At 35.8% G+C, this 25,781-nt stretch overlaps 1 protein-coding gene across 1 annotated transcript in view; it reads left to right on the top strand.

Annotated features, from left to right (window-relative positions):
* LOC128992186 (dual specificity protein phosphatase 10-like) overlaps window positions 1-25,781 on the top strand; it is a 100,802-nt gene that overhangs the window by 16,515 nt on the left and 58,506 nt on the right. The window lies entirely within an intron of this gene.

The raw sequence follows: 25,781 nt of genomic DNA, 5'->3' as shown, positions 1-25,781 counted from the left end.
ATTCTTATAATGACTACAACTTTTACGCCGGTATAAAATGTCCTCTCAGTGGTACAGTGGAACCTCGATATGAAGTCAACCATGATTTTACAGCCCTTGAGTTAATTATAGCCCTAAGCACATGTTATTGCAAACCTCGATAAGAAGTCAACCTTGATTTTATAGCCCTTGAATTGTACATCCCTAAGCACATGTTATTGCAAACCTCGATAAGGAGTCAGCCTTGATAACAAGTGTTTTTTTACCCATGAGAATCTTGTTATTGAGGTTATACCATAGATAAAGTAAATTAGATTCCTTCATCGTACGAATTATACTACAATTCATAGGTAAAATGTAAAACTGTAGACAAATACTCATTTAAGAGTGCGTCATAAATTCTAATCCTGTCGCGGCATTAATCAATTGGTTCAGGATATAAGCGGGAATTGGTTGATGGAAAACAAAGGACATTGTTATGTGTGAGTCACCATGCGACAATTGATTGGTAGTCTAGTGTAGATGACGTCCGGGTCTGAGACTATTACACTCATATGCTGTGGGACGTGTGCCATAGTCAATGCTTGTTCTTCCGGTCGTGCATTAATTGCGCCCAAGAGTTCCTTAATTGCGCTAAGCCCTCAAAGGGTCCCAAAAATGTTTCAGAGTTGCACCAAACTCAAGCCAGGTAGGGGTGAGTAGCCGGCAGAAGGTCCTTGTTTACATGTCATCCTAACCTATCTTAACCTAACCTAATCGAACCTAACTTAACCTAACCTAACCTAATCGAACCTAACTTAACCTAACCTAATCTAATCTAACATAACTTAACCCAACCTAACCTACTCATACAGTCAAAGAGGGCCGCCACTTGGTGCAGTTAATGAACGTGTTGGGTGGCTCCCTGGAGTAGTTGGTGCAATTCAGGAATACCCGACTACCTGACTCAGGTCAGTGGGCGAAATTAATGACCGCCCGTTCTTACAGTGTTAAATGCGAGAGTTTTTATTTATTTTTGCTCAAGGATTGTTTTTTATATCTTTTGTAAAGTTCCATTAGTTAACAACTAGCCACTCCATTTTATTAATTTTAGACACTTTTGTGTAGTATTTTAATATGTTGAATATTGATATATAAAAAGGAATCCTCTCAACATTTTTGTAAAAGTGTATGCCAAAGAAAGTTTATAAAATACAAGTTATGGGATCTTTAAGCATGTTTTAGAATTAAATCTCATGTTTATCTTTCTTGTTTTATCTGTATGGAAAAGTTAAAGATAGTTTTGTGTTACACATTTAGGGGAAAAATATTTGTATAATGTTGAAAGTAGACCTACGATAATTTTATAACGTTACATGTAGCGGCAGGACTTATCATTTTAGTGAAGGACTGATAAGACTGGGCTATCTTTATGCTGATAAAGATAAGTTTTGTTGTATACTGACCACAACTGATAGATGAAATAATCAGTTAATAACTGAGGGTAAACTATTTTTGTTGTATGCTTGTTTTTGAGGGAATAAATTAATTCTTCTCCATTCTGTATGTAACGACTACAATAATAATTACTGTTTGGGTAGCCGAGTGTTTAGTGCTTGCCTTCAAATCTGAAGGTCGCTGGTTCGATTCCAGGTGAAATAAAAAGGTAAAAAATAAATACAAAATGTTAATTAGTGGGTTATAATACTGACCTAAACAGGAAAACAATTACAGACATATTCTCTCACTATTTTTCTGTTTATAAGGAATCTGACTTTTACATAGTAGTGTTTGTTTACTCTATGCATGTGCACGGATCTCCTTACTCTATGGCAGGTGTTGTTATCGTCTGGTTAGTAAACAACACGTGAAGGATGCTTAGTCTATGGATATATTCCCTCGGTAGTCTCCTGTTTATAACAAATCTAACTTTTACATAGTGTTTGTTTACTCTATGCATGTGCGTGTATTATCTTACTATAGAGTAAGATAATCCACGCACATGCACAGAGTAAACAAACATAACCTAAACACATAAACATAACCTTGCCATAGGGCAGGTGTTATTGTCTACGTCTAACCTAAATAGTAAAACAATCCTAGACATATTCCCTCGCCAGTTTCCTGTTTATAACGAATCTTACTTTTACATAGTGTTTGTTTACTCTATGCATGTGCTCGGATCTCCTTACTCTGTGGCAGGTGTTACTCACTGTCGTCTGACCTAAACAGGCGGCGACCTCAGTGTGACCTTGTCTGAGTCAGACTCTTGTTCCCCTTCGACTCTTCCTGGCTGGCTTCCCCTCCCTTCCCCTTCCTGTAAAATCTTACAACCATAGTAAAAAACCAATGTTGTATGGTGAAAGAGGAAGGTAACTTGTGTATGTCTCGTTAAGATTCAGTTATAATACTGTTTTGGGTATGAAATAACCTTATTATAGTATTCACTACATCTCATGTATATCAAACCCATACTCTGATGAATCTTTATCTTTGAATTTTCGTGTGTTGTAGCACCTTCAATATTTTGTAGCATTTTCTACTCGTTTTGAAATGAAATAGTCCAAACCTATTATTTTATCTTACATTGACCTTTTGTACGATAGCCAAAATATAAATTATTTAATTGATAAAGAACAAATAAAGGTGGGTCCAGAAACTAGCACACTTGGAATCACACAAGCAAACTTCGGTTTTGAAGGAGAGTATTCTGGAAAATTGTAAATAAGTATAATTGAATAAAAATGAATAAATAAAATTTAAATTAAATCCAAGGCCCTACCAAAATAATAAACTCTTAATACATGTAATGATGTTACGGTGAAGAAATGTACTAAAGGTTTATACCTTGTGCTCTTACTTATTTTCAAGTAGAAAACACTTCACACTATGTCATTATATACGGTAATGGAGTAATGCCCGAAAGAAAATAGTTTACTGTTTATTAAATTAGAAAGGACATCGCATTAAATATCTACGACAACGACCAGAAACGTCTATAATCTATGTATTTAATCAATGAAGGTTATCTTTAGCTAATCACTAAGAATCTGAGATCCAAGTTGTTTTTTAGCATAAACAAACATTATATCATGTGGGTTTGGTCAGTGAACGTACAAACAAACGTCATGTCACACGAAAACCCCAAATGACCTTCCTTTTGCAAAGCTCGTCCCCTTGACCAGTCTCAGCCAAGTCGTCCTCTGTGTTGATAGGTCCAGATATCATCCGCTCCCACACAACCAGAAATAGACAACCAGAAATTGTGTCAACCACGGCTAAAGTCGGATATGTTTGAGATAAGTACAAGGTTTACGATGAGTTGGTACGATACTAGTTGAAACAGGTCCAAAGCTGAAAGAGATGTGGATAAATTTATTCTACAGTTGAGATGGATAATTGTAATAATAACACATATGATAAATTGGACCGCTTTGTTTAATTCAGCAGTAATGTCTGCATCGGTTTCAAAATGCTTAAACGATTTGGTCGATAATGTGTTATGGACATCATCATTTTGCATATTGTTTCCAAACAATTTTGTAGAGCTGTACGTCTAATGGTTGCGGAGAAATTTAAAAATAACTCTACATGTAAAATGTTCATTTTGTTCTTCCGGAGTACAGGTCAAGAAATCTGTTGTAGTTTTCTTGTTTATGGACATATTTTGTTCAAATTTGGAAATTTTTGTGTTTGTCTCTAAGCTAACCTTTCAATGACAAACACACTTAGTTATCTCCCATGTAGCAGCAAACCTAAGTACCCCATAAACTTCACTTAACACAGGTTTTGGTGCTGGGGTATTTTATATGTACACCATTACACCAACAATAGATTCGATTACTCCGAAGTAAAGTATTAATCACGTAGACAAAATTTGTCATATTGTGATCTTTTAGAAAATACTTTAATTTAAACCCAATTCATAACTACTGTAAAGTATAGTTCCAGGTAATAATTAAGTAAAACTCTAGTACTTTGGCACTGTACCGACCACACCGATAAATTGACTTGCAAATAAGATATAATTTAGTTTAAAAAACAAAATATTCCTAACCTAAAACATAGTCCACCCTTAGGTTAGGTTAGGTTAGGTTAGGTTAGGTGAGGTTAGGTTAGGTTATTAGATGTGGTAGATATAGTAATACTAAAGTACCAAACTCGATGTAACATACATATTTGACATTTCATCTATAAACACTAACAACAACAAAACTACAATGCTTATCCGTTACAATTCACCATTGTGTGTAGTTTTGTGTTTGTTTTTATCTCGAAGCTCCCTAGACTAGAGACATTTCTGTAGACACAGTTGTCCCCCGTTTATTTCTGTGTTTCGTCACCCCCCACTTGTCTAGTTTCCGCCCTTGTTATTTACATAGCCTTGGTGATGCGTGGGTTGGCTATTTATACATCGTCGTCACCGCCGTGTTTATATTTGTGGCCACCGCGATCGAATTTGGCATCAGACTTAACCAGAGTGTCAAGGGTTAATTGCTTTACGTTGATGGGGTGGAAAATTAATCTTTCCGAAATTAGAAAATTAACACGTAAGATGGTTGGGAGAATTGAGGGAGGTTGGGGAATTGATAATTAATAACCAATCTAGTGCCTAATGACTCATATTTTCTGTTGTATTGTGTTTTTTTAAGGAACAGAGCTATGTTCTACAGGGCGTTCAAAAAGGCACAACATTTAGTGATTCCTTTGGCAAAAATAAGAAAAATACTTATTCAAAATATTTCGTTTAGTGTTTATTTTTCTGTGTAAGTTTTTTACAATAGAAAAAAAAATATTCAAGAATCGCCACCAAATGAGCTACGTGGTAGAAATTCTGTTAATTATATATATATTATTGGCCGCTATATTTGTAAACTATGTGAATAAACACTCTTAACCCGTTTCAAAATGGCTATTAAAAATACTTTATCAGAAATTCCACGAAAACTGTCAGTTTTACCTATTAATTATTGGATATATCAAATTAAGTATATTTTATGGAGATTTCGACTATATCTTTCCAAGCTTAGTTTGGAGAAATAACATCTGAGAAATTAATTAATTTCTTACTCCACCTACAGTTTTCTTCATTTCAACAATATTCACGCAGATGGTGGCCAATAATATTAAAATTTTTTAAGAAACTTAACGCTGTAGCTCAAACCGTTTACATATTTATGGTTGTGTTATATATACATCTTTTTGCCTAATTTGATCCAAGGAATCAATACGTAAATTATTAACACTTACCTCTTTGAACACCCTTTATACATGTTTCTGTATTTATTGGTATTTATGCTGTTTCATGTTTTCCCTATTGAAAGGTTAAGTAAAGCATACTGTTTGAAACATATTGTGCATAAGTGTTGAAAGATGTTTAAACTTGAAATTCGCATAAACAGTGTGGATAACCATAAGTTTTGAAATCTTGTGAATACTTAATATCTTTATTATTTGAAATCTATTGTAAAGTAACTTTTTGCTATTAAATATTTGTATAAATATTCTATTAATACTTAAACACATTTGATTAAATATATCGAGTTACCGTGTTAGATTGATGAATAACAATTAAATAAATAACTACGGATAAATTGATAAATACAATAAATAAATCCGGAGCGCCGTAGGAAAATACAACGCAATATGGCTACTTGGGTGTTGTGTGGGTTTTGCCTAACATAAAATGCAGGGTCACTTTGTCCATACACTCTAGCGTACTAATTGTTGATTATCGTGTGTGTACTATGTATGCCTTTATTTACCCCTACATTCTAGAGAATATTATATATATTTTTGTAATATTGGCGAAACGTTAACAATTTTTAAATATTCCAAATATTGTGACAGTACAATAATTTGTATGCTGTGTAACATAGCGTTATTCAATATTGTACAAGTAATGTAGATCTTATTAACTTCAAATCCTTGATTCAATATAGGTAGGCCTAGTAAATTCATTATAAATATATCTTATTGTTTTAAATTATAGGATTTTCCTTAGTAGTTTTGATTGTTCTTATGAATTTTGTCATGAAACAATAAGTTAGAACATGAGTGATAAAATCATTGTTTAGAAAAATGTAATATAACATGTTGAACATTAAGTAAAACATTATTATCTAGAATTGTGAATATAAAATTTAAAATTATAAGAAGTATTTGCTGAATTCGATTAAAGTGCAGTGTGTGTTATTTGATTGAGTATAGAGGGATGTTTACCTTAATAATTATATAATAGCAATATCTGTAACAACGCGACTTCTTGTTTTATATGTTTATCCTTCTGCTTTAGCCATTAGTCAATGTGTTAGTCAACCGATTAATTGAAACAATTGAATACTACTTAGATTAACTGTACTACACCACACTAAACTAAAAATTACATTTCTCAGTCAAAATCAACTATAAACATTCCGCCACCATTCATTGCCGTGTAAACTGTTGGTCCATTAACTATTTATGGTCCATGATACGGGGGTAGGTTGGTTCCGCATTTGCTACCTACACTAATCCGGGTCCCGTAGGGTGGGTTATAATCTGGTAGGTCAGTTCCGCATTTGACGGCTTCAACAATAGATCTCTTGAAATTGTATAGATGAGTGAAGCGTACAAAAATGCCAGTCAACCAAAATAATCCAATAAGCAAGTTCTGAATGAGTTAAAGTTGAAGTAGCATGTTCCAGTTGTAACGATTTCTCTAGTTTTTTACCATAGCTGATGCAGATATTTCTTTCACCGATCCCAATCTTAAAGGGCGAAGATTATTATTGATTATTAATTAAATTGAAGATTATTATCCCAATCATTATTGCGAAGCCGCAATCTTAAAACTAAAAAAATCACATTACACCAGCTGCTGCTTAAATACGCTTATGTTACAAAATGCTAATAGCTCAGTTGGTAAAATAAACCTGTCACAGGAAAAACTTTAAACTTTGTAAGCATCTTATAACAAATTAAAAATATAAAACAAAACTAGTGTACCTGTTGCTCGAAATCGAGCAGTTGTCTAGTACCGGCACTACAGAAGCTATATTAAAACTAGTAGTCATAATTTTCTATGAGTTTAAAAGACCCTATTAAAAGCGTATGCAACCAACGAGCACATAATATAAATATATATTATTAATTATATTATATTATATTATATTATTATTATTATATAATTATTATATTATATTATTATATTATTAATATAAATTAATAACATAATTTATATTATGTGCTCGTTGTATGCAACTAATGGAAATACATACGCATAGATACGCATGGATAATAACAGTTATAATAAACACGTCTTGTAAATACTGACAACAAACTAAATATGTTCTCTGCTGTATTCCCTGTAGTAAACAATGCGGTGTAACATTTCTAGGAATTCCCAAAAAAATATTTCCTAAAATATGGGAATCGGGGGAAGAGAGTATTTGTAGTACGCGCGGATGGTATGTGGCTGCAGAAGCTATATTAAAACTAGTAGTCATAATTTTCTATGAGTTTAAAAGACCCTATTAAAAGCGTATGCAACCAACGAGCACATAATATAAATATATATTATTAATTATATTATATTATATTATATTATTATTATAATACAATTATTATATTATATTATTATATTATTAATATAAATTAATATTTCCTAAAAATATGGGAATCGGGGGAAGAGAGTATTTGTAGTACGCGCGGATGGTATGTGGCTGCAATCACTTGGATAATTCAAGCATCTAGACCGCGTGCTATTCTGTGTGTTCATAGATTTTTTACATAACTATTATCACAACTAATCATAGTGTGTACGGTATCTGTGCAGTATTATTACTAAATAGTCAAATCAGTATTATTACTAAGATCAATTTTGTTAACATTTATGAAACAGGTGATTTTCTTACATCCTAAACCTAAAATATGTAGAGTTTGTATCATAAATATTCCGAATTTCGAATCGGATACAAGGGTATCCAATCTTTAGATATTAAACTTAAATTTGTTCAATATTCATTCTACGTCGGCTTTTAGTGAGGCTAATTACCCTTGTCTAATGGAGTGTAACCCACCTTTGTCAATATAAATGCGGAAATAACCTACCTACTTAAGGGGCCCACCAGATTCAAATGCGGAACGAACCTACCCATTTATGGCCCTAGGGTCATTATCTGCGGAACTAACCTACCACCCATGATACGACTGGTCCATTAGTAAGGGGGGAGGGGGGTCATCGTCCCCCGTCTGTGTCCAATGATTCACCGCCTTCTAAATAGCAGACAGGACTCCGCCCCCGTCAATCTAGTGAGCAGTGATCAGTTGTTAGTACAACTAAATAAGGCGATTGGTCCCAGAAGGTTCGTTAGTGTCAAGGGATATACGGTTGATTGGCGTAGAGTTTGGAAATTCAACTTCTAATTATAACTTATATATATATATTGTGGGCACATGAGTGTCATGGATGCTAAATAAAATATTCAAGGATGGGTAGACCACTAAAAGCAATATTATATGTATAGTTCAAAAATATAATACCTCAGCCGTAGCAATTTTGCGGACTAAGCATATTTCAATTTACCTGATTAGATTTACAAAGGATGCGGAATACTATCCCCCGGAAAATCACCCCCCAGGGGTTGAGTAGTATTTGCGCCGAGTAGTATTTGCGCCGCGTAGCACCAGCGCCGCGCCAGCTAATTAAATGAGGGTTAGCAGTTTTGACAGGTTAACAATGGCGGAACCAATTAACTGCACTAATAGGGTTATTGAGGACTTATGTTCCTACCACATTTTACTTTCAGCGTAAAGTGGTTGCACGCAGTCACCTCGTGACCCATGCTAATGGTTACACATAATTTTAAATCTAATAACTGCAAATTGATGCCACCAAAAATATTGTTCACTGGTTGACAACAATACACAGTACACTTCGCCGTTTCAGTATAAGGGCTACCTAAAACCAATTAATTACCAATAACTCAACAGAGAGGAAATTACGAAAAAAAATTAGTTTGTTACTGTACCAGGTAGTACATTTGGTACATTAGGTAGTAATACATCACGCTTCGTGAACCCTGGGAGTTGAGACAGGCCTTATATCAATTTAAGTTTATCTTAAGTCTAGAAATACAAGTACATATTAAGTTTACAAATTAACTCTCTAAAACGTGTAGTGGCAATACCACAAAGATACCTCACTTTAGGCGTTTTCCCCCATAAGAATAACATGGGGATCATTTTTCAGCCACTAATTCCAAAAATCCTGATATTTGCCTACATATCCCAACATATAATCCTCATATACTATATTCAAAATCAAGCTAAAAAAGCTAATTCTTTAATTTACTGACCAATTAAATGTAAAGTAGGTATAACATATGACCTCACTTTAGGCACTTTTTCTCCATAAGAATAACACGGATGAGTTGTTTTTAGCCATTTTCTAAAAACCCTACTTTCGGCCTATACAAGCCCATATAAATGTTCAATACTATTGTACAACTCAATAAACATTACAAATCCCCATGCATTCCCACGAATATTAAGAAAAATCATTAACTTGACGGTGCGAGGTTTGCACGTGAACTCGGGCGCGCTCCCGGCCTATGCTTATCGCTTCTCGTGCGATTTTGATTAAATTTGGCATGAATGTGTAAGGTTGAATCACCTTGATTAGGCCTAAGTTTACGAACCACCAATATTGGAATGAAGCCTGTTGTTATTTACCTACTCATATAGGTCCAATATAAATAAATTAACGATACTTACGTCTTCTGTACCAAAATGTTAAATTCGCAAAAAATGGATGTTTTTAGCGAATTCCCTAAAGGGAAGTAGCTATTACCGTAGGTGGCACCGCACCGTAAGACCTAGGTCCTTGACCAATTTACTTTTTCATTTTGTATAGATTTATATACGTCCGTGAACGCGATAACATTAGTAATTTTAGTTTGCTTGTTTATGGATATATTTTGATCAAACTTGGCAAATTTATTTATTTTATACTAAGCTATTCATATTTTACTAAAACTCCACTTTAATAGTTTCCTTGTAGCAGCTAACCTAGGTAATCGTTAAACCTAATTTTATTTATATACATTCAATTAAAAATCAATTCAGACAAATGGAAATTCACTTAGTCGGCAGGTTAGCTGCGGCGGGGGTATTGTCTGTTTAGTTTAGCTAACTGTTATCATACAATGAAACTGTGTACCTGATACCATACGGTTTTTTGTGAAATAACTTGTCACCCGTTTTGATTAACCAATGTTTTCGATGTAGGTGTCCTTGTACATCCTATGATATAGCAGAGGGACGAATGGTAGCTAAAAGTGTCATTTTGGGCTTGCCCCACCCTCAAGTTATTGATTTATTTACATGGTTACCTTTTTTAGAACCTGTAATTATGACAAACCTTTTTTTAATGGGGTTTTATGTATGAACCCGTGATCCTTCACTTCGATGTATAACCTTTAGATAGCAAATAAAAGACGAAACCATATGGGTCTAAACTATATAACGTTTTTAATCACCAGTAGTAAATAGTATATTTCGTACCTAGGGCCGAAAATGAGATTTTGCCGGCTCGAGATAGTTTTTAAGTTCGAGACGAAGTCGAGAACTTAAATCGGTCGAGAGCTGCAAAACCATTTCGGTCCATGGTACGAACGCTATTTTTCACCACACTATACCCTATTACCACTATTCACCACTATAATAATGCACACTGATAGTCAACACAACTACAACTTAAAGGTTATGTGAAGAAATATTTTGAGGAATCAGCAAAAATAAAATAAATAGTTGCTAGGCAACGGTGACAATAACACAATTCTATTGCAATGCTATGGATTTTGATTGTGTATTTAAAATGCATTCATGTTTTAAGTAAGTAAGCGGACAGCTGATTTTGCGGCCCCGGCCTGTAAAAACCTGCTCGGTCCCCAAATTACCATGACAGCTGGCATGGCCAGCAAAACGTAACTTTCAGCCACCAATTAACGTATGTAATACACCCAAAAACATCATAGTGTGGTGAAAAAGCATTTTTAGTCCCTAAGGAGTACATGTAAACTGTTGTGAACAGTTGTAAATGTTGATTGTAAGCAATTGCATGGTTCGAAATTATTTATCGATTCATTTATTCGGTTAGAGGTTTCAGAAAGGGTTTTTTGTAGCTTATTGTTGCATTCTTATCAATTGTGCGACATATCGATGATAATGTACAGTAGGTCAATTGTAGTAGACGAAATGATTGAACATTGAGCCCTTCTTTGTGGATTCTACGATGTTCATTCTGCTAAATTCTACTCGAAACTGACAATGACAACACCATTGAGTGACCAAAGGTAACATAAGGGAGTGGGTTACTCCGAAAGGTATTGTGATATATACCCCTAGCAAATCCCCCTATTACCAATATGCGGAGCTGTTTGCATTCCACATAGCACCGCAGACTATCCTGGTGCAACTATTTTCTAAAAACTTCGTAGGAAAACAAAAGTCCCCCTTTCTCCTAAATTAGTAATGTAATAAGTAGAAATTGTCTACTGGTTATAATAATTATAGTTCAGGAAAAATATCTATACTAACTCAATACTGTATGTGGTAGTATACAAGTGTTTGATCATTTTTTATGTGCAATAGTGCACTACTAGTACAAGTTAATTAGGAGTATGGAAAACGACACTATTTACAAGCAACTCAGTCAAGTAATGTGTAAGTAATTATGACCCTCGTCACTTCTGCATCATTGAACTAATCAAACTCCGCGGCGCTGGAAGCACGATTTAATCCGCGGCGCAAATGCTACTCGGCGCAACTGCTACTACACGCCCCCCAGGTGAAACGTGAAGTCACAAATAACTAACCAATATGGCAGCCATGTTCGCGACTGGAATACTACCCCACTAGCAAAATGTGACGCTATGCAATTTTAATTTTAATTCGAGTAATTCCGTTTGATAACAAAAAAGGCATGTGGGGTATATCATACAGAATTTTGAAATGGAACAGCAAGTTTGGTTGGTTAGGTTAGGTTAGCTTAGAAGAGTATGACAACGAAACTTGAGTGTCCATGACTGGAAAACTGCCCCCCCCCCCGATCTTTGACGTCATGTTGACGTCATCGGGGGGGGGGCAGTTATGTCAGATTTTTTCTTATCTAAATAAATTAGATTTAACAAGTCCCAATATTTTTAGCTATATCTAAAAAAATTGCCGTCGTGTCGTGGTAACGGACACACGTACACGCACTAAACCACAAGTAAAATATAAACATATATAAAATATGTATATATACGTATATTGCCTTATAAATCAAATATATATGTATCAATAGCTTATTCACTATATGGGAAATTTACTAAAAACAAATTCTCGTGTCTAAAGCATATTTAACATAAAATCTCTTTAGCAATGACACAATCATTTCACTTTTCTTTACCCAAACTTTCCTTTTTCCTAGTTGTGTAACTAGGCCAGTTTTGCAACTGTTTGCATAGTTGCTGCTGACTACATTGCTGACTATCCCGTGTTTATGCTGACGTAGGGGCGCCGTATTCAGCCTATGATTCACGTGTTTCCTTACGTACGCAGTCGATCTCCGCGTTTCAAAATATCATTCACAGTCGGAGTGAAGTGCTTGTGCTGTTCCAGTAGTTGTAGTTGGAATATTCAACATGAGGCATCATCGGTTGCTAAGGGATACACTATGTATGGATAAACGTAATGTGAAAGGTAAATTTTAAATTAAATTCTACAACCTTTTGTATAGGGGACATTACCAATATTAATTGATTACTGTTTTAATTGCTCGTCTATTATTGTCGTTTTATTTTAATTTGTGAACTAATTTTGATTTTTGTTTTTGTGATTTTTTTTAGAAAGATTTAGGCTACTTCAATATTTTGCAACTGTGGTGAACCAGGTTTCATGATAAAAAAAAGTGATAATTATGTATTATCTTACGGGGAAAAGTTGGTTGGTTGTTTTAATTTGTGTAATGCAGTTTAGTTTGTCGTTAATACAAACAATAGGAATTAAAATCACACTGATTCTAGTATACTGTACAATTTGTGAATGAATAAGTAAATAAATGAATAGTTATAAGTAATAACTAACAGTATACAACTGTCTATCTGACAGAAAATAAATTTTGGTTGTTTTATTGGTGTTCAGATCGTTCATCGATATTTTATGTAATTCTGGAATGAAGAAAACAAGTTTAAACTAAAAGAACAAATGTATTAGGTGTCATTAGCTAATTGTCTTACAAAAAAATTGTGTTTGTTCATTTGTTGGTACTGTATTTAATTCATACAGTAAAATGAATGGAAATGTTGAAACTTAAGGCATAACTGTATAACGTGTCATTGAAATTCCCACATTGAACTATTTTGTAATTACTGTACAATAAATTACAAAATCGTACATATTAAGTTAGTTATTGTTGTTGAACCAGTAATAATCAGTCTTTCAAGGCTTTATTCTGTTTTTAACTGTACTGAACTGTCTTTAATTATTGTGCTGTAAATAAAATATCCTAAAACAGCTGATGTTAGTCTGTAACAATGCTGTCATCTGATTCATTCAACATATGCACGTTACACACCCTAGCGTATGGTGTCGTAAAAATAAAATCTAATTATCATAATTACAGTCAATTACTGGACTAATTACATTGTTTGTGCCCAGCCAGTTCACAATTAATTACCAGTTTCAATCACAAGTGCAGGGTGTTCGCGAAGCTCCACAGCGACAAGGGCTTCGTCATCCAATTTGGTTTATAGCAGCTGTTATAGAGTGTTAATTGTACTTTTTGTTTACCCCTCCCCTTCCCCTCTGGACACGTCACCGACAGTGTTATAGCTGGTCATAAAACTGATGGCAGCTGAGGTCAGATGGATTTTAGGGTCTGTATGGAAGGTTTGCTTTTGGTTAGGTCACGTAGCAGTTCTTCCTTCAGTTCTTCTACCACAGTTTTAATAACAGGAAGGGATTAAGTCGTTGTCAGCTCGGTTCAAATTTGAAGGTAAAGCTCAAGAGTTTTCATTCGGAAAATTAGCAATTGCCAAAAGTTCTGGACACATGTAAGAACAGGTTGGTTAAGAACAGTTTCTGCCGGACGATAGCCTTCAATCATTTTCAAAACTTAAACCAACATGGACAACAAATTTCAGCACCAGTATGTACAGTATAACGGAATGAACAACATAGATTACAGTATCATATGGATACAATTATCAACCATACAAAGAGTACGATAAATAGATGGAAATAATACAGTATTATTTTTACATAAAAGAAAACAGTATGAATTTCCAGCTTATGGATGGTAGAACAATAATAGGGACATCATTTAGGAATACCCTAATAACTGAAAGTGAACAGTGAGGCATGTGAAAATAATTTCAAAACTTTGAATATACAGTGTAGGCCGTAATAGTAGGTCTAAATAATGTGCCAACAAAACATAGAATGGACAGCACGATATGCGTAAAAATGCGTACCAAACATAGTGTGGACTGTAGAACAATTGTACAAATACGCTAACCAAATACAGAGTGGACTGTAGAAACACTAGTAAACATACGCCACGCCAACCAAACACAGAGTGGACTGTAGAACACTAGAAAATATACGCCAACTATACTTTGAGTGGACCATAGACCAATAGTAAACATACGCTAACCAAATACAGAACATTAGTACCAGACTGTAGAACATTAGTAAACATACGCCAACCAATCACAGAGTGGACTGTAGAACATTAGTTAAGATGTGCCAACCAAACACAGTGCGGACTTAAGTACATCAGTAAACGTGCGCCAACCAAACAAGGAGTGGACATGTTGAACATTAGTAAACATACGCCAACTATACTTAGAGTGGACTATAGAACATTAGTAAACATACGCCAACCAATCACAGAGTGGACTGTAGAACATTAGTAAACATACGCCAACCAATCACAGAGTGGACTGTAGAACATTAGTAAACATACACTAACCAAATACAGAGTGGACTATAGACCTATAGTAAACATACGCTACGCTAACCAAATACACAGAGTGGACTGTAGAACATTAGTAAACAAGCCAGCCAAATACAGAGTGGACTGTAGAACATTAGTAAACATACGCTAACCAAATACAGAGTGGACTGTAGAATATTAGTAAACATAAGCCAACCAAACATAGAGTGAACAGTGTCAGCGTGACAGTAGAAGTTACGCAGTCAGGTGATGAGTCAACTGTACGTCAGCACAGGGGGATCTGGAGTCAGTTAGCACAGGTGGAGGGGCAGAGCAGCGCAGGGGAGCATTTAAATTTCCAAACAGTTGTCAAAAAGAAACTCCTTTCTATCGGATTGTAGCCCTGGCTGAAGAGAAAGTATTTGCATGGCCCTCTTTCGTCTATAAATAAAAAATGTTGATTCAATGTACAATAATTATATTTTACACACGTCAATTATAGTCCTAATAAGAGAAAATCCTGTAGTTGCCCCTCTCCTGTATTTATCTAAACATTAATAAATTGTCATCCTATTTACATACAAGCTACGGAATGCCCCTTTCCTCCTCTTTTTCAAAACATGTATAACAGTTCGGTTAACATTAATCATTAACGAACTGAGACATGGAGATTGGACAATTTTAACTATATTTTGAGGTAAAGGTAGATTTAAAACAACACAACAATACAACTTAGCGTTGCCCTTCATAAGGATGACTGTGAACTTATAATCAGATTGATTAAATCCTCTTTTAATCTTTGAGCTGTTAGTTGCATCGATTTATTTGCTTGTCTACAGTAAGCTACTTCATGTCATCATCGATATATACTACAAGTTATATATCGATGCATGTCATATTTAAGACAAAACTGTCTATAGTGTGTGTGTTGGAACCTGTCGTCTGACCGTACCTGGGGTCTGGCCAATGGTTTAAGACCCGGGCCAGTCTCAGGTAGACAGGCCAGGAGGTCCTATCACACACACTATAGTTACTTTGCCTTGTACTAAACATAATTTTTCAGTATGATGTTGACCCCGAAGTCGTCATCTCGAAATATATCGGTGAGATGAGGTGGGATGCTGGAGACAGGTTCCATCATACAAACCATAGTTGCTTCGTCTAATAACCGACTTCTCCAGCATCATGTTGACCCCGAAGTTGTCATCTCTAAATATATCAGTGAGATGAAGTGGGATGCTGGAGACAGGTTCCATGATACATACTATAGTTGCTTCGTCTAATAACAGACTTCTCCAGCATCATGTTGACCCCGATGTCGTCAGTGAGATGAGGTTGGATGCTGGAGACAGGTTCCCTCATACAAACCATAGTTGCTTCGTCTAATAACCGACTTCTCCAGCATCATGTTGACCCCGAAGTTGTCATCTCTAAATATATCAGTGAGATGAAGTGGGATGCTGGAGACAGGTTCCATGATACATACTATAGTTGCTTCGTCTAATAACAGACTTCTCCAGCATCATGTTGACCCCGATGTCGTCATCTCTAAATATATCAGTGAGATGAAGTGGGATGCTGGAGACAGGTTCCATGATACATACTATAGTTGCTTCGTCTAATAACAGACTTCTCCAGCATCATGTTGACCCCGATGTCGTCATCTCTAAATATATCAGTGAGATGAGGTGGGATGCTGGAGACAGGTTCCATCATACAGACTATATTTCCTTCTTCTAATAACAGACTTCTCCAGCATGATGTTGACCCGATGTCGTCATCTCTAAATACATCAGTGAGATGAGTTGGGATTCTGGAGACAGGTTCCATCATACATACTATAGTTGCTTCGTCTAATAACAGACTTCTCCAGCATCATGTTGACCCCGATGTCGTCATCTCTAAATATATCAATGAGATGTGGTGGGATGCTGGAGACAGGTTCCATAATACAGACTATATTTGCTTCTTCTAATAACATACTTCTCCAGTATGATGTTGACCCCGATGTCGTCATCTCTAAATACATCAGTGAGATGAGGTGGGATGCTGGAGACAGGTTCCATCATACATACTATAGTTGCTTCGTCTAATAACAGACTTCTCCAGCATCATGTTGACCCCGATGTCGTCATCTCTAAATATATCAGTGAGATGAGGTGGGATGCTGGAGACATGTTCCATCATACATACTATAGCTACCTACTCCATCTTATACTAAACGGACTCCTCCAGCATGATGTTGACCCCGATGTTGTCATCTCTAAATATATCAGTGAGATGAGATGGGATGTTGGAGACAGATTCCATCATACAGACTATAGTTGCTTAGTCTAATAACAGACTTCTACAGGATGATGTTGACCCCGAAGTCATCATCTCTAAATATATCAGTGAGGTACTGAGGTAGGATGTTGGAGACAGGTTCCATCATACATACTATAGTTGCTTAGTCTAATAACAGACTTCTACAGGATGATGTTGACCCCGATGTCGTCATCTCTAAATATATCAGTGAGATGAGGTGGGATGCTGGAGACAGGTTCCATCATACATACTATAGTTTCTTCATCTAATAACAGACTTCTCCAGCGAGATGTTGACCCCGATGTTGTCATCTCTAAATATATCAGTGAGATGAGGTGGGGTGCTGGAGACAGGTTCCATCATACATACTATAGTTTCTTCATCTAATAACAGACTTCACCAGCGAGATGTTGACCCCGATGTTGTCATCTCTAAATATATCAGTGAGATGAGGTGGGGTGCTGGAGACAGGCTCCCTCATACAGACTATAGATGCTTTGTCTAAAAACATACTTCTACAGGATGATGTTGACCCCGAAATCGTCATCTCTAAATATATCAGTGAGATGAGGTGGGGTGCTGGAGACAGGCTCCCTCATACATACTATAGTTGCTTCGTCTAATAACACACTTCTCCAGCATGATGTTGACCCCGATGTCGACATCTCTAAATATATCAGTGAGAGGAGGTGGGACGCTGGAGAGAGATGTTGCAGCGAGTAGCGAGCCTGTGATGTCATAATGAGTCATAGGCCAACCACCTCTGGCGGTGGGTGTCAGGGTGTTCCAATGCATTAATGCACTACGGGATCTGAGTCTTTGTCTCCAATAAATTACATTTAGATAAACTAACTGCTGAACACCTGAACTACGGCAAATTAGAAATTGATTTCCCAAACAATTAGAAAAATTTCTCAAATTCAGAAAATTGTGTTGGCTGAAAACCGTGGATTTTGTACGTAAAACTTGTATAATTTTTATTTTGGATTTAAAATTTTCTAACCACATAATTAAGGGTTGGAAGGTTTTAGCGAATTTCTAAAAATAGGCGAAAGGGAATAAGCTATTACGGTAGGTCTCGTGGTAAGACCTAGGACCCGGGACCAATTTACTTTTTGTTTTTGGGGTTCCCAGAGGCCAAGAACACAATCCGTATACATGACCGTTAACACGAAAGTTGAAACATAATTAATCCGATTTTGATCTGATTTGGTACACATGTGTAAACCTACAATTATTCGAACGAGTTCGCGACATAATCAAACTATGGAAACAAATTTTTGGGGGTAAAACATATTTTTACCTAAATCTCTCAAAATATTTGGCAATTTTCCTCTAAACCATTTTGTAGATATAACAAACAAATAATTTAATTTAGAACATTTAACGTAAATTTACGCCTAATGGTTACGGAGGAAATCCCATTACACTGTAAATTTAAAATTCCCATGTCATTCGTATGGAGAATAAGTACACTGTTGTAGTTTGCTTGTTTTGTATACATTCTGATCAAATTTTGAAAACTTACCATTTCATCTTAAGCTATTAACATTTTAGTATAAAACGCACCTTATTACCTTCCCTGAAGCAGAAATGTAAGTACTCAACTGAATATGTAGTAGAGCTTTCTCACGAAGTTCCATACTATTTGACTGAGATTTGGACTTCGAGCAACAGTCAAATAATTTATATTGGACGTCGAGCAACAGTCAAATAATTTATATTGGACGTCGAGCAACAGTCAAATAATTTATATTGGACGTCGAGCAACAGTCAAATAGTTTATATTGGACGTCGAGCAACAGTCAAATAGTTTATATTGGACGTCGAGCAACAGTCAAATAGTTTATATTGGACGTCGAGCAACAGTCAAATAGTTTATATTGGACGTCGAGCAACAGTCAAATAGTTTATATTGGACGTCGAGCAACAGTCAAATAGTTTATATTGGACGTTGAGAGACAGCTCAAAAATGCTATTTTGGACGTCGTGGCATTTGGACGTTGTGCAACACTCTCAATAAATATGACAACAGGTTTAAGGAAATATTTTAGTCAAAAATCCAATCGGACAAATGGAAATTCGCTTAGTCTGCAGGTTTGTTGTGGCGGAAGCGTATTTTTTCTATCTTTTATCACAATCAATATTTTCTTCACGTTCGTCACGAATTTCAATAAAAATACCTGCACTGCATCACCTACACCTCCATACAACTATTGGTGATCCTACTAAAACCCTATAAGATCAAAATAGGATATATTTTGATAAAAATATAAATCCATTGATAAACAAGAATAGCGGCCATTGAGAATGGCTGGATATTTTGACAGTTTGATAGCTCGCGTGCCGACGGCTCCACTTCTACTTGCAGATTGGGCGTAATTTTATCCATTGATTGGCCAAAACCACCTGTACAACCCTATCAGATCCAACACGAATACTGCAACCGTTATAGAACTTACTAAACGGGAATTCCGACGACTTTGTTTGGGGATGGGTGAAAGAGAATTATGTAAGTTGTCAACTGAAATTAGTTGCCTATAAAAATTGTGTTTTTGAATTCAAAATGTCAAAATGTATCATTGTATCATTCAAAATGTATTCTTATTTTATGTTATTTATTTTATAGTATTTATTTTTATTATATTTTTATCCTTGCTTTTACAGGGCAGACTTAAATATACTCTCTGTTTACAGTATTATAGTTGGTTTAGAAAAAAAAACAAGATAAAACAAATCAAATTTAATAAAATCTTAAATTTATTAGAAATTTTAGTTACTAAAACTAAAATGGCCTACCAGTTTAATTGTATAATGATTTCTACATTTTTTTTAATATTCATGAAAAACACTTGATTTTTGCTCATGTCAACAAAATTAATCTTTTCCCAATTATTGTACTTACTTATAGGTCACATTGTATAATAATTTTATCATTGTGAACAATCAAAAGAGTAGTGATTCGAGTTCATTACACTGCACGTTAAAATGACCCAAGTACGGTATTTTGTATACAAAGGAAGAACTACGATTTAATTTTAATATTTCTTTCAATAATAAAAAATAGAAAAGGGAAAGAGAATTAACTTGTTATTTTTCAATTTTCTCCCTAACCAATAACTGAACAAAACCCCTCCAAGATACAGTACTAAATTATTGGGTTTTAAGCTCTACAAAATGATTTTGAGAGAAATTTGGATATTCTCTGTTTTTAGAGTCAAATTTAGAAAAACAAATAAATGTTCACCCCATAAAACCCAATTGTGGTTTAACCGTTTGAATAAATGTAATCTAAATCGGATATTATTTGCTCGAGTTACCTACAGAAACAAATTTACACATACCAATTTGAACGAAACAAAACGAAAAAAGTAAGTCGGTCCCGGGTCCAGGTCTTACAATTAGACCAACGGTAGTAGCTCATCAACTATAGGTGAAATTTGCTAAAAAATACCTTACAAAACAGTACATGATCAAACCACTATTGTTGACGCACTCGATTTCGAGTAAACGAATCGTACTATTCTGTTGTGGTGTTGCAATTGATATAATAGGACAGCGTTAGCGCCCCACCGGGACCAGCCAATGTGTTAGCGATAATGCGGTGATCTGGCGGGTAAATTGATTTGTATGTAGGAGAGGGGCAACTACCCCCCTCCCCCTCGTGTGTTATCTTACGCCTTCAACATGTCCCACCCTTGTAGGCCTAATGTGCGTTATCAGTTGTGTACCAAACCATAGCCACCTCTATTCTACAAGGCTGCGGCGACGGTGTGGCAACGTCGCACCGGCCTGTTGCCACGGTAACAAACGTGTAAACATAAACATTGCGTAGACGGCCCATTAGTGCAACAGCTGTTTTGGTAGGCCGGTTCTGCGGCGTTGCCATATTTATCTCACCGCGGCATTGTACACGCATTTGAGGACGCAATGAATATACACAGGAGGTTATGTTATGTCACCGGTAAACGTTTATTCAACATTATTTTTGTTAAACGGACAAGTTTAACTGGCCATCTAAATATTATTTGCGTTTGTATTTTAAATCTTTTACACTTACTTCGCGCAATCGTAAAGGTTTGACGACATAAAAAAACAAAAATGGGAATTGAATAAAGGTACCTATTTAGTTTTATTATTGTAACTCTGTTTATCCTATTGCAAAATGTAAGTTGCATGTACAATATGTGTTTACAAAGACGTTTTCTGACAAAAATTTAAATCTTGCCTGGTTACTTTTTGATTGTAACATGTTAAGCTTATCGCTCGGATAATTGTGGTGTTAATTGACTTCAATATTGTCTGGTTACCTAAATATAATAGTTTGACTACTAAACCTTTCCCTTTAGGCTACAACCCTTCATAAACAATAGTATTGTTGTTTTTTCAGGGTCCAAGGGGGGGGGGCTTTAGCTCCTGTAGCCCCCCTACACAAGAAGCAATCCTACTAACGCCCACCATCTAATTACGCTAACAATGTTTTACATAATGATACTTTCACGTGCATTCCTCCTGTGGTCGCGTGAGTGAATGGAGGCCGATTCCAGTTCCCCCCGCGGTGGGCTGCATGACTCACCGCTAAGCCTGCCCTCGCCTTCGTTCGCCTTCAGTATGATATCATCATGCGAGACTCGACGTTCGCGCGCGCTCTGCTCGAACCTAACCTCAAACTTTTTATGAAACCCCGGTGTTAACTGTTTACTCTATGGACCACTTTACCCGCGTTTTCAATGAAGTCATCTCCGGATCGTGGATTTAAATACAATGGATGTGTGATGTTTACGGACTAAGGTTTTATTTACTCAGCCTTTGGATATCCCAAACATTTCAGGTTGGTGTTTAGTTTTGGGGTTAGGGGTCAAATGGGGTATACTTGTATTGTATGATACCTATTACCCTACCTATCCCTATACCTGGTATCTGATCTGGTAAACTATAGAATACACACCTAAAAAACTACCCAATTGTTGTAGCAACATAAATAAATAATGATAAATTAATCTAGTAAATGTTATTAACTTTTAATTGCTTTAGTTAAACTTTTGGTATTTGTGTCATGGGTCACCACTACCAGATTTAGCATACTCACAAAAGTATATGTTTAGAATATCTTTAATTTTTTTACTGTACATGAATTTTAGTCTCATCGCAGATTAATTCTCTTGTAAGTTGTCTCATACTCTAGTTAAACAAATACATTTTTAATGGCAAAAATTGAATAAAAGCAACACATTACCTCTTCAGCGTTACGTAGATTTTCACAGATACTTCGGTCATCGCCCAATTCAACCTATGACGTCATAGGACGACTTTCTTATTCTTACAGAGAGTCCCATCACTGTCACTCAGGATTTAAAATTTGACGTAGCGTTATATAGCTAATTATGCATGTAATAATGCAATCAGCTGTTTAGGACACACCCTATCAACTCTCGGTGGCGGATATCGCCCCGGAAGGATGTGGTAGTGCGGCTTCAGACTTCACTCGGGGCTTCTGATTTTGTCGAAGAAGGTTGCACGGATTTGTGTCTAGTCTAGCTCGAATAAATCATATGTTTATATATCATCCTGGCAATCAGCTGTTAGACACGCGCCAAAACATCACCTATGGTGGAATGTAGGGAAAGCTGCGGGAAATCCACATATGTACCCTGAGTAGTAATTTCTCTCCGGGCTCTTGAAATACTACAATATATTTAGGTGAAGGTTATGTCATATGTGCTAGAAGAGGATATGCCCGTCGCCGGCATCACCCGACTTAAGGATGTTTGTTTTTAATTTATAAGTATACATTTTGGAAACTCGCACTTAAACCAGCCATATTTTAGAAATATTGGTGTTTAAAGAAATCCCATAGAACAAAATTTCCGTTAAAACAACACTGTAAACGGCAGACAGTAGTATTTTTCATTGTGTATAAGTGTTGTTTTGACAGAAATTAATGTTTTATGTGAGTATTGAGTATTTAAAGAATGCAATGCATTTATAATTAACTGTTTAGTTGTCAAAGAATATAGAATATCGATTGCCACAAATTTATAAGTTATAAATTCATATTCGAGTATTCTGAAACAAAAAATATTAATTTTGTAGTCAACACGTATATTTTTACCACGCAATAGGATGGTAAATTAATGACGCCGCGATACACAAGTAGTGTGTATGATAAAATGAATGTAATATATGTTCATGATCAACTGTATAAGATAATCAATTCTACCTTAAGGTTCTCACGATTTTATACCCTCGAATGTATGTGATTGTAGGAACTCCTCTACGAAGCGACATCGTCTACCTGTACATCACGACACCCTTCCAATCGTACAATGCGTCGTCGGTCATCAAACCCAAGTCTTTCTTCTTCGTGCCGTTTAAAAGCTGCAGAGCCGCAAAAAAAGGCGGGGCAGATCCCAGTTGGCCTTGTGAAGGACTCTAGGACCGCGGGGGGGGGGGGGGGGGTGTAACAGCTGGTCCGACTCCTGCATTCCTTAGCTCGGGAGCGACCTCGGAGTAGGGGTTGTTGGGGTGAGGTTTTGGGAATTGGATTTAAACTGGACAATGCGTTGGGAAATAATGGGGTTGGAATTCTTTTTTTTAGGAAAGGCTTGAAGAATTACAATTGGATAATAGGAAGAGGAGTAGGGGATTTCAACGAATTATTCCTTTATTTGGTTCGATAACCTACCACAAAAACAGAAGTTATTTTAGGGGACTCCAGAACTTAAAATTTCGAGAAAAGAGAAAGCACGAAACAATTTGTATGGTAGTGCCCCTGAACACCATTTAAAAAACATCAGGGGTATCCCCGTATCGCTGAGGTTGTATAGCCTATAATTTTAATATTTTCCCCAAGTTGAAAAATTCTTAAAGTAAAAGATTAATTAAAAGTTAATGGTTTTTGTGAGTATTAATGTGTGGTGGTTGAGTTATAACGTATAATAATCTATCATCCAGTGCAGTGATATAACATACAGGATGTTTCCAAATTGCCTGGACATATTTTGTGGACTTGTTCCTTGGGCTAAGGCAAACATAAAATGCCGTATAAGTATGGGTCTAAGATGCCTAGATTTCTGTTTGTCGGTCTGTTTGAGATTTTTAAGAATTATTTTATATCTTGGACATTTTCCAAGATAGAAACTTCAAAATTCGTATAAATGTGTACTTTAGTAGGTAAAAAGAGCTTACAAAGTTTCGTTTCAATATAGCGGCTATTTATAATCTTAAATGCCAAATGTAATGAAAACCGTAAATATTAAGGAAATTGTTATACAGATAAAAAAGATAGAAAATTTAAATCCAAATCAAACGAGACCTTGTTTGTTAAAATCGGATGACAAACAACCGAGTTATCAGCTATTTTCTACATTCGGTTACGCAATTTAATAGGATTTCCATATTGCTTATTGTTATTTTGCAGGCCAGTGATAGTCCTATTAAATTAAGTACCTGGGGACCGAGCTTAGCTCGGGGAAAATGATTAGTTTACTCTATATAAGCAGTTTAGTATTGCAGATACATTAATCCACTCCCAATTGTAAACTATTGTCCCCTACACTAAAATACACATTTATACAGTACCAATTTTGAAGTTTCTATCACAGAAAATCCTAAGATATAAAATTCTTCCTGATTATTAGCGTTAAAATTTACTACGCACACCCTCAATACAGTACAAGTTAATTCTGGCGAATTTGATTCGATGGTTATCGTCAGCGAATTATTTTACTGGGAAGTACAGTGGTTAATTTAAACCCCATTTTCTTTGTCAGCTGATTTATTTTCACACGTTGGTCATATTTTATGTACTCTGTGCCGCAATTGGCGGCTGTTTACTTACTCTGTGGTCAACAAGGAAGCTGCGATGTTGTGTTACGTAGATGTTATAACCAGCGATGACGTTACCTTCACACACACACTCACACACACGCACGCGCGGTCTCACAGCGACCTAGCGTTCGTTTCTTTAAATTGCTTTTCTTGTAGTTATCTCTAGTATTGTTGATTGGTTTGGTGTACTATTTTTGATCCGTACAACATATAGTTGTGCACATAGCTGGGTACTTTGTTGTTTTGATTTAAATATAAAGGATCTCCTACCCGTAGGTCTTATACCGGCTTTCCTATTAGTGGGACCATCATAAAGGAATTACACTTTTTTTATATTTTCCTTTAATTACACACAAGTTGATGCAACAATAGGCCTACACAATCTAAGGTTAAAGAACGGTTACCACGGTTCTAACCTAACCTAAGCCTTAATAGAATTTTTACGAAATTATACAATTTCGACATAAAAAAAAACAAACATAGTGGTAGTGAATCAACGGATGTCAAATTTTTGTAAAATTATTGCAATGATATACTAACAACAACGTGTTAATCCGCATATTTCGCACAGAAAATGAAACAGAAATAACTATACAAATACTAATTCAAAATGGACCCCCTCCTGCTGTGTCATTTATGACAATTAAATGAACTGATTAACTATCTGCATTCGTATGTGTTCACTCTTTTGCAATGTAATGTATACCTACGTTTTATGGACTAA

This window comes from Macrosteles quadrilineatus, unplaced genomic scaffold (genome assembly GCF_028750875.1).
Source record: "Macrosteles quadrilineatus isolate MER2022 unplaced genomic scaffold, UCM_ALF_1.0 Scaffold_4__1_contigs__length_99947679, whole genome shotgun sequence".
Classification (NCBI taxonomy): Eukaryota; Metazoa; Arthropoda; class Insecta; order Hemiptera; family Cicadellidae; genus Macrosteles; species Macrosteles quadrilineatus.
The sequence above is the reverse complement of the archived record's forward strand: the minus strand, read 5'-3'. Positions and strand labels throughout refer to the sequence as shown.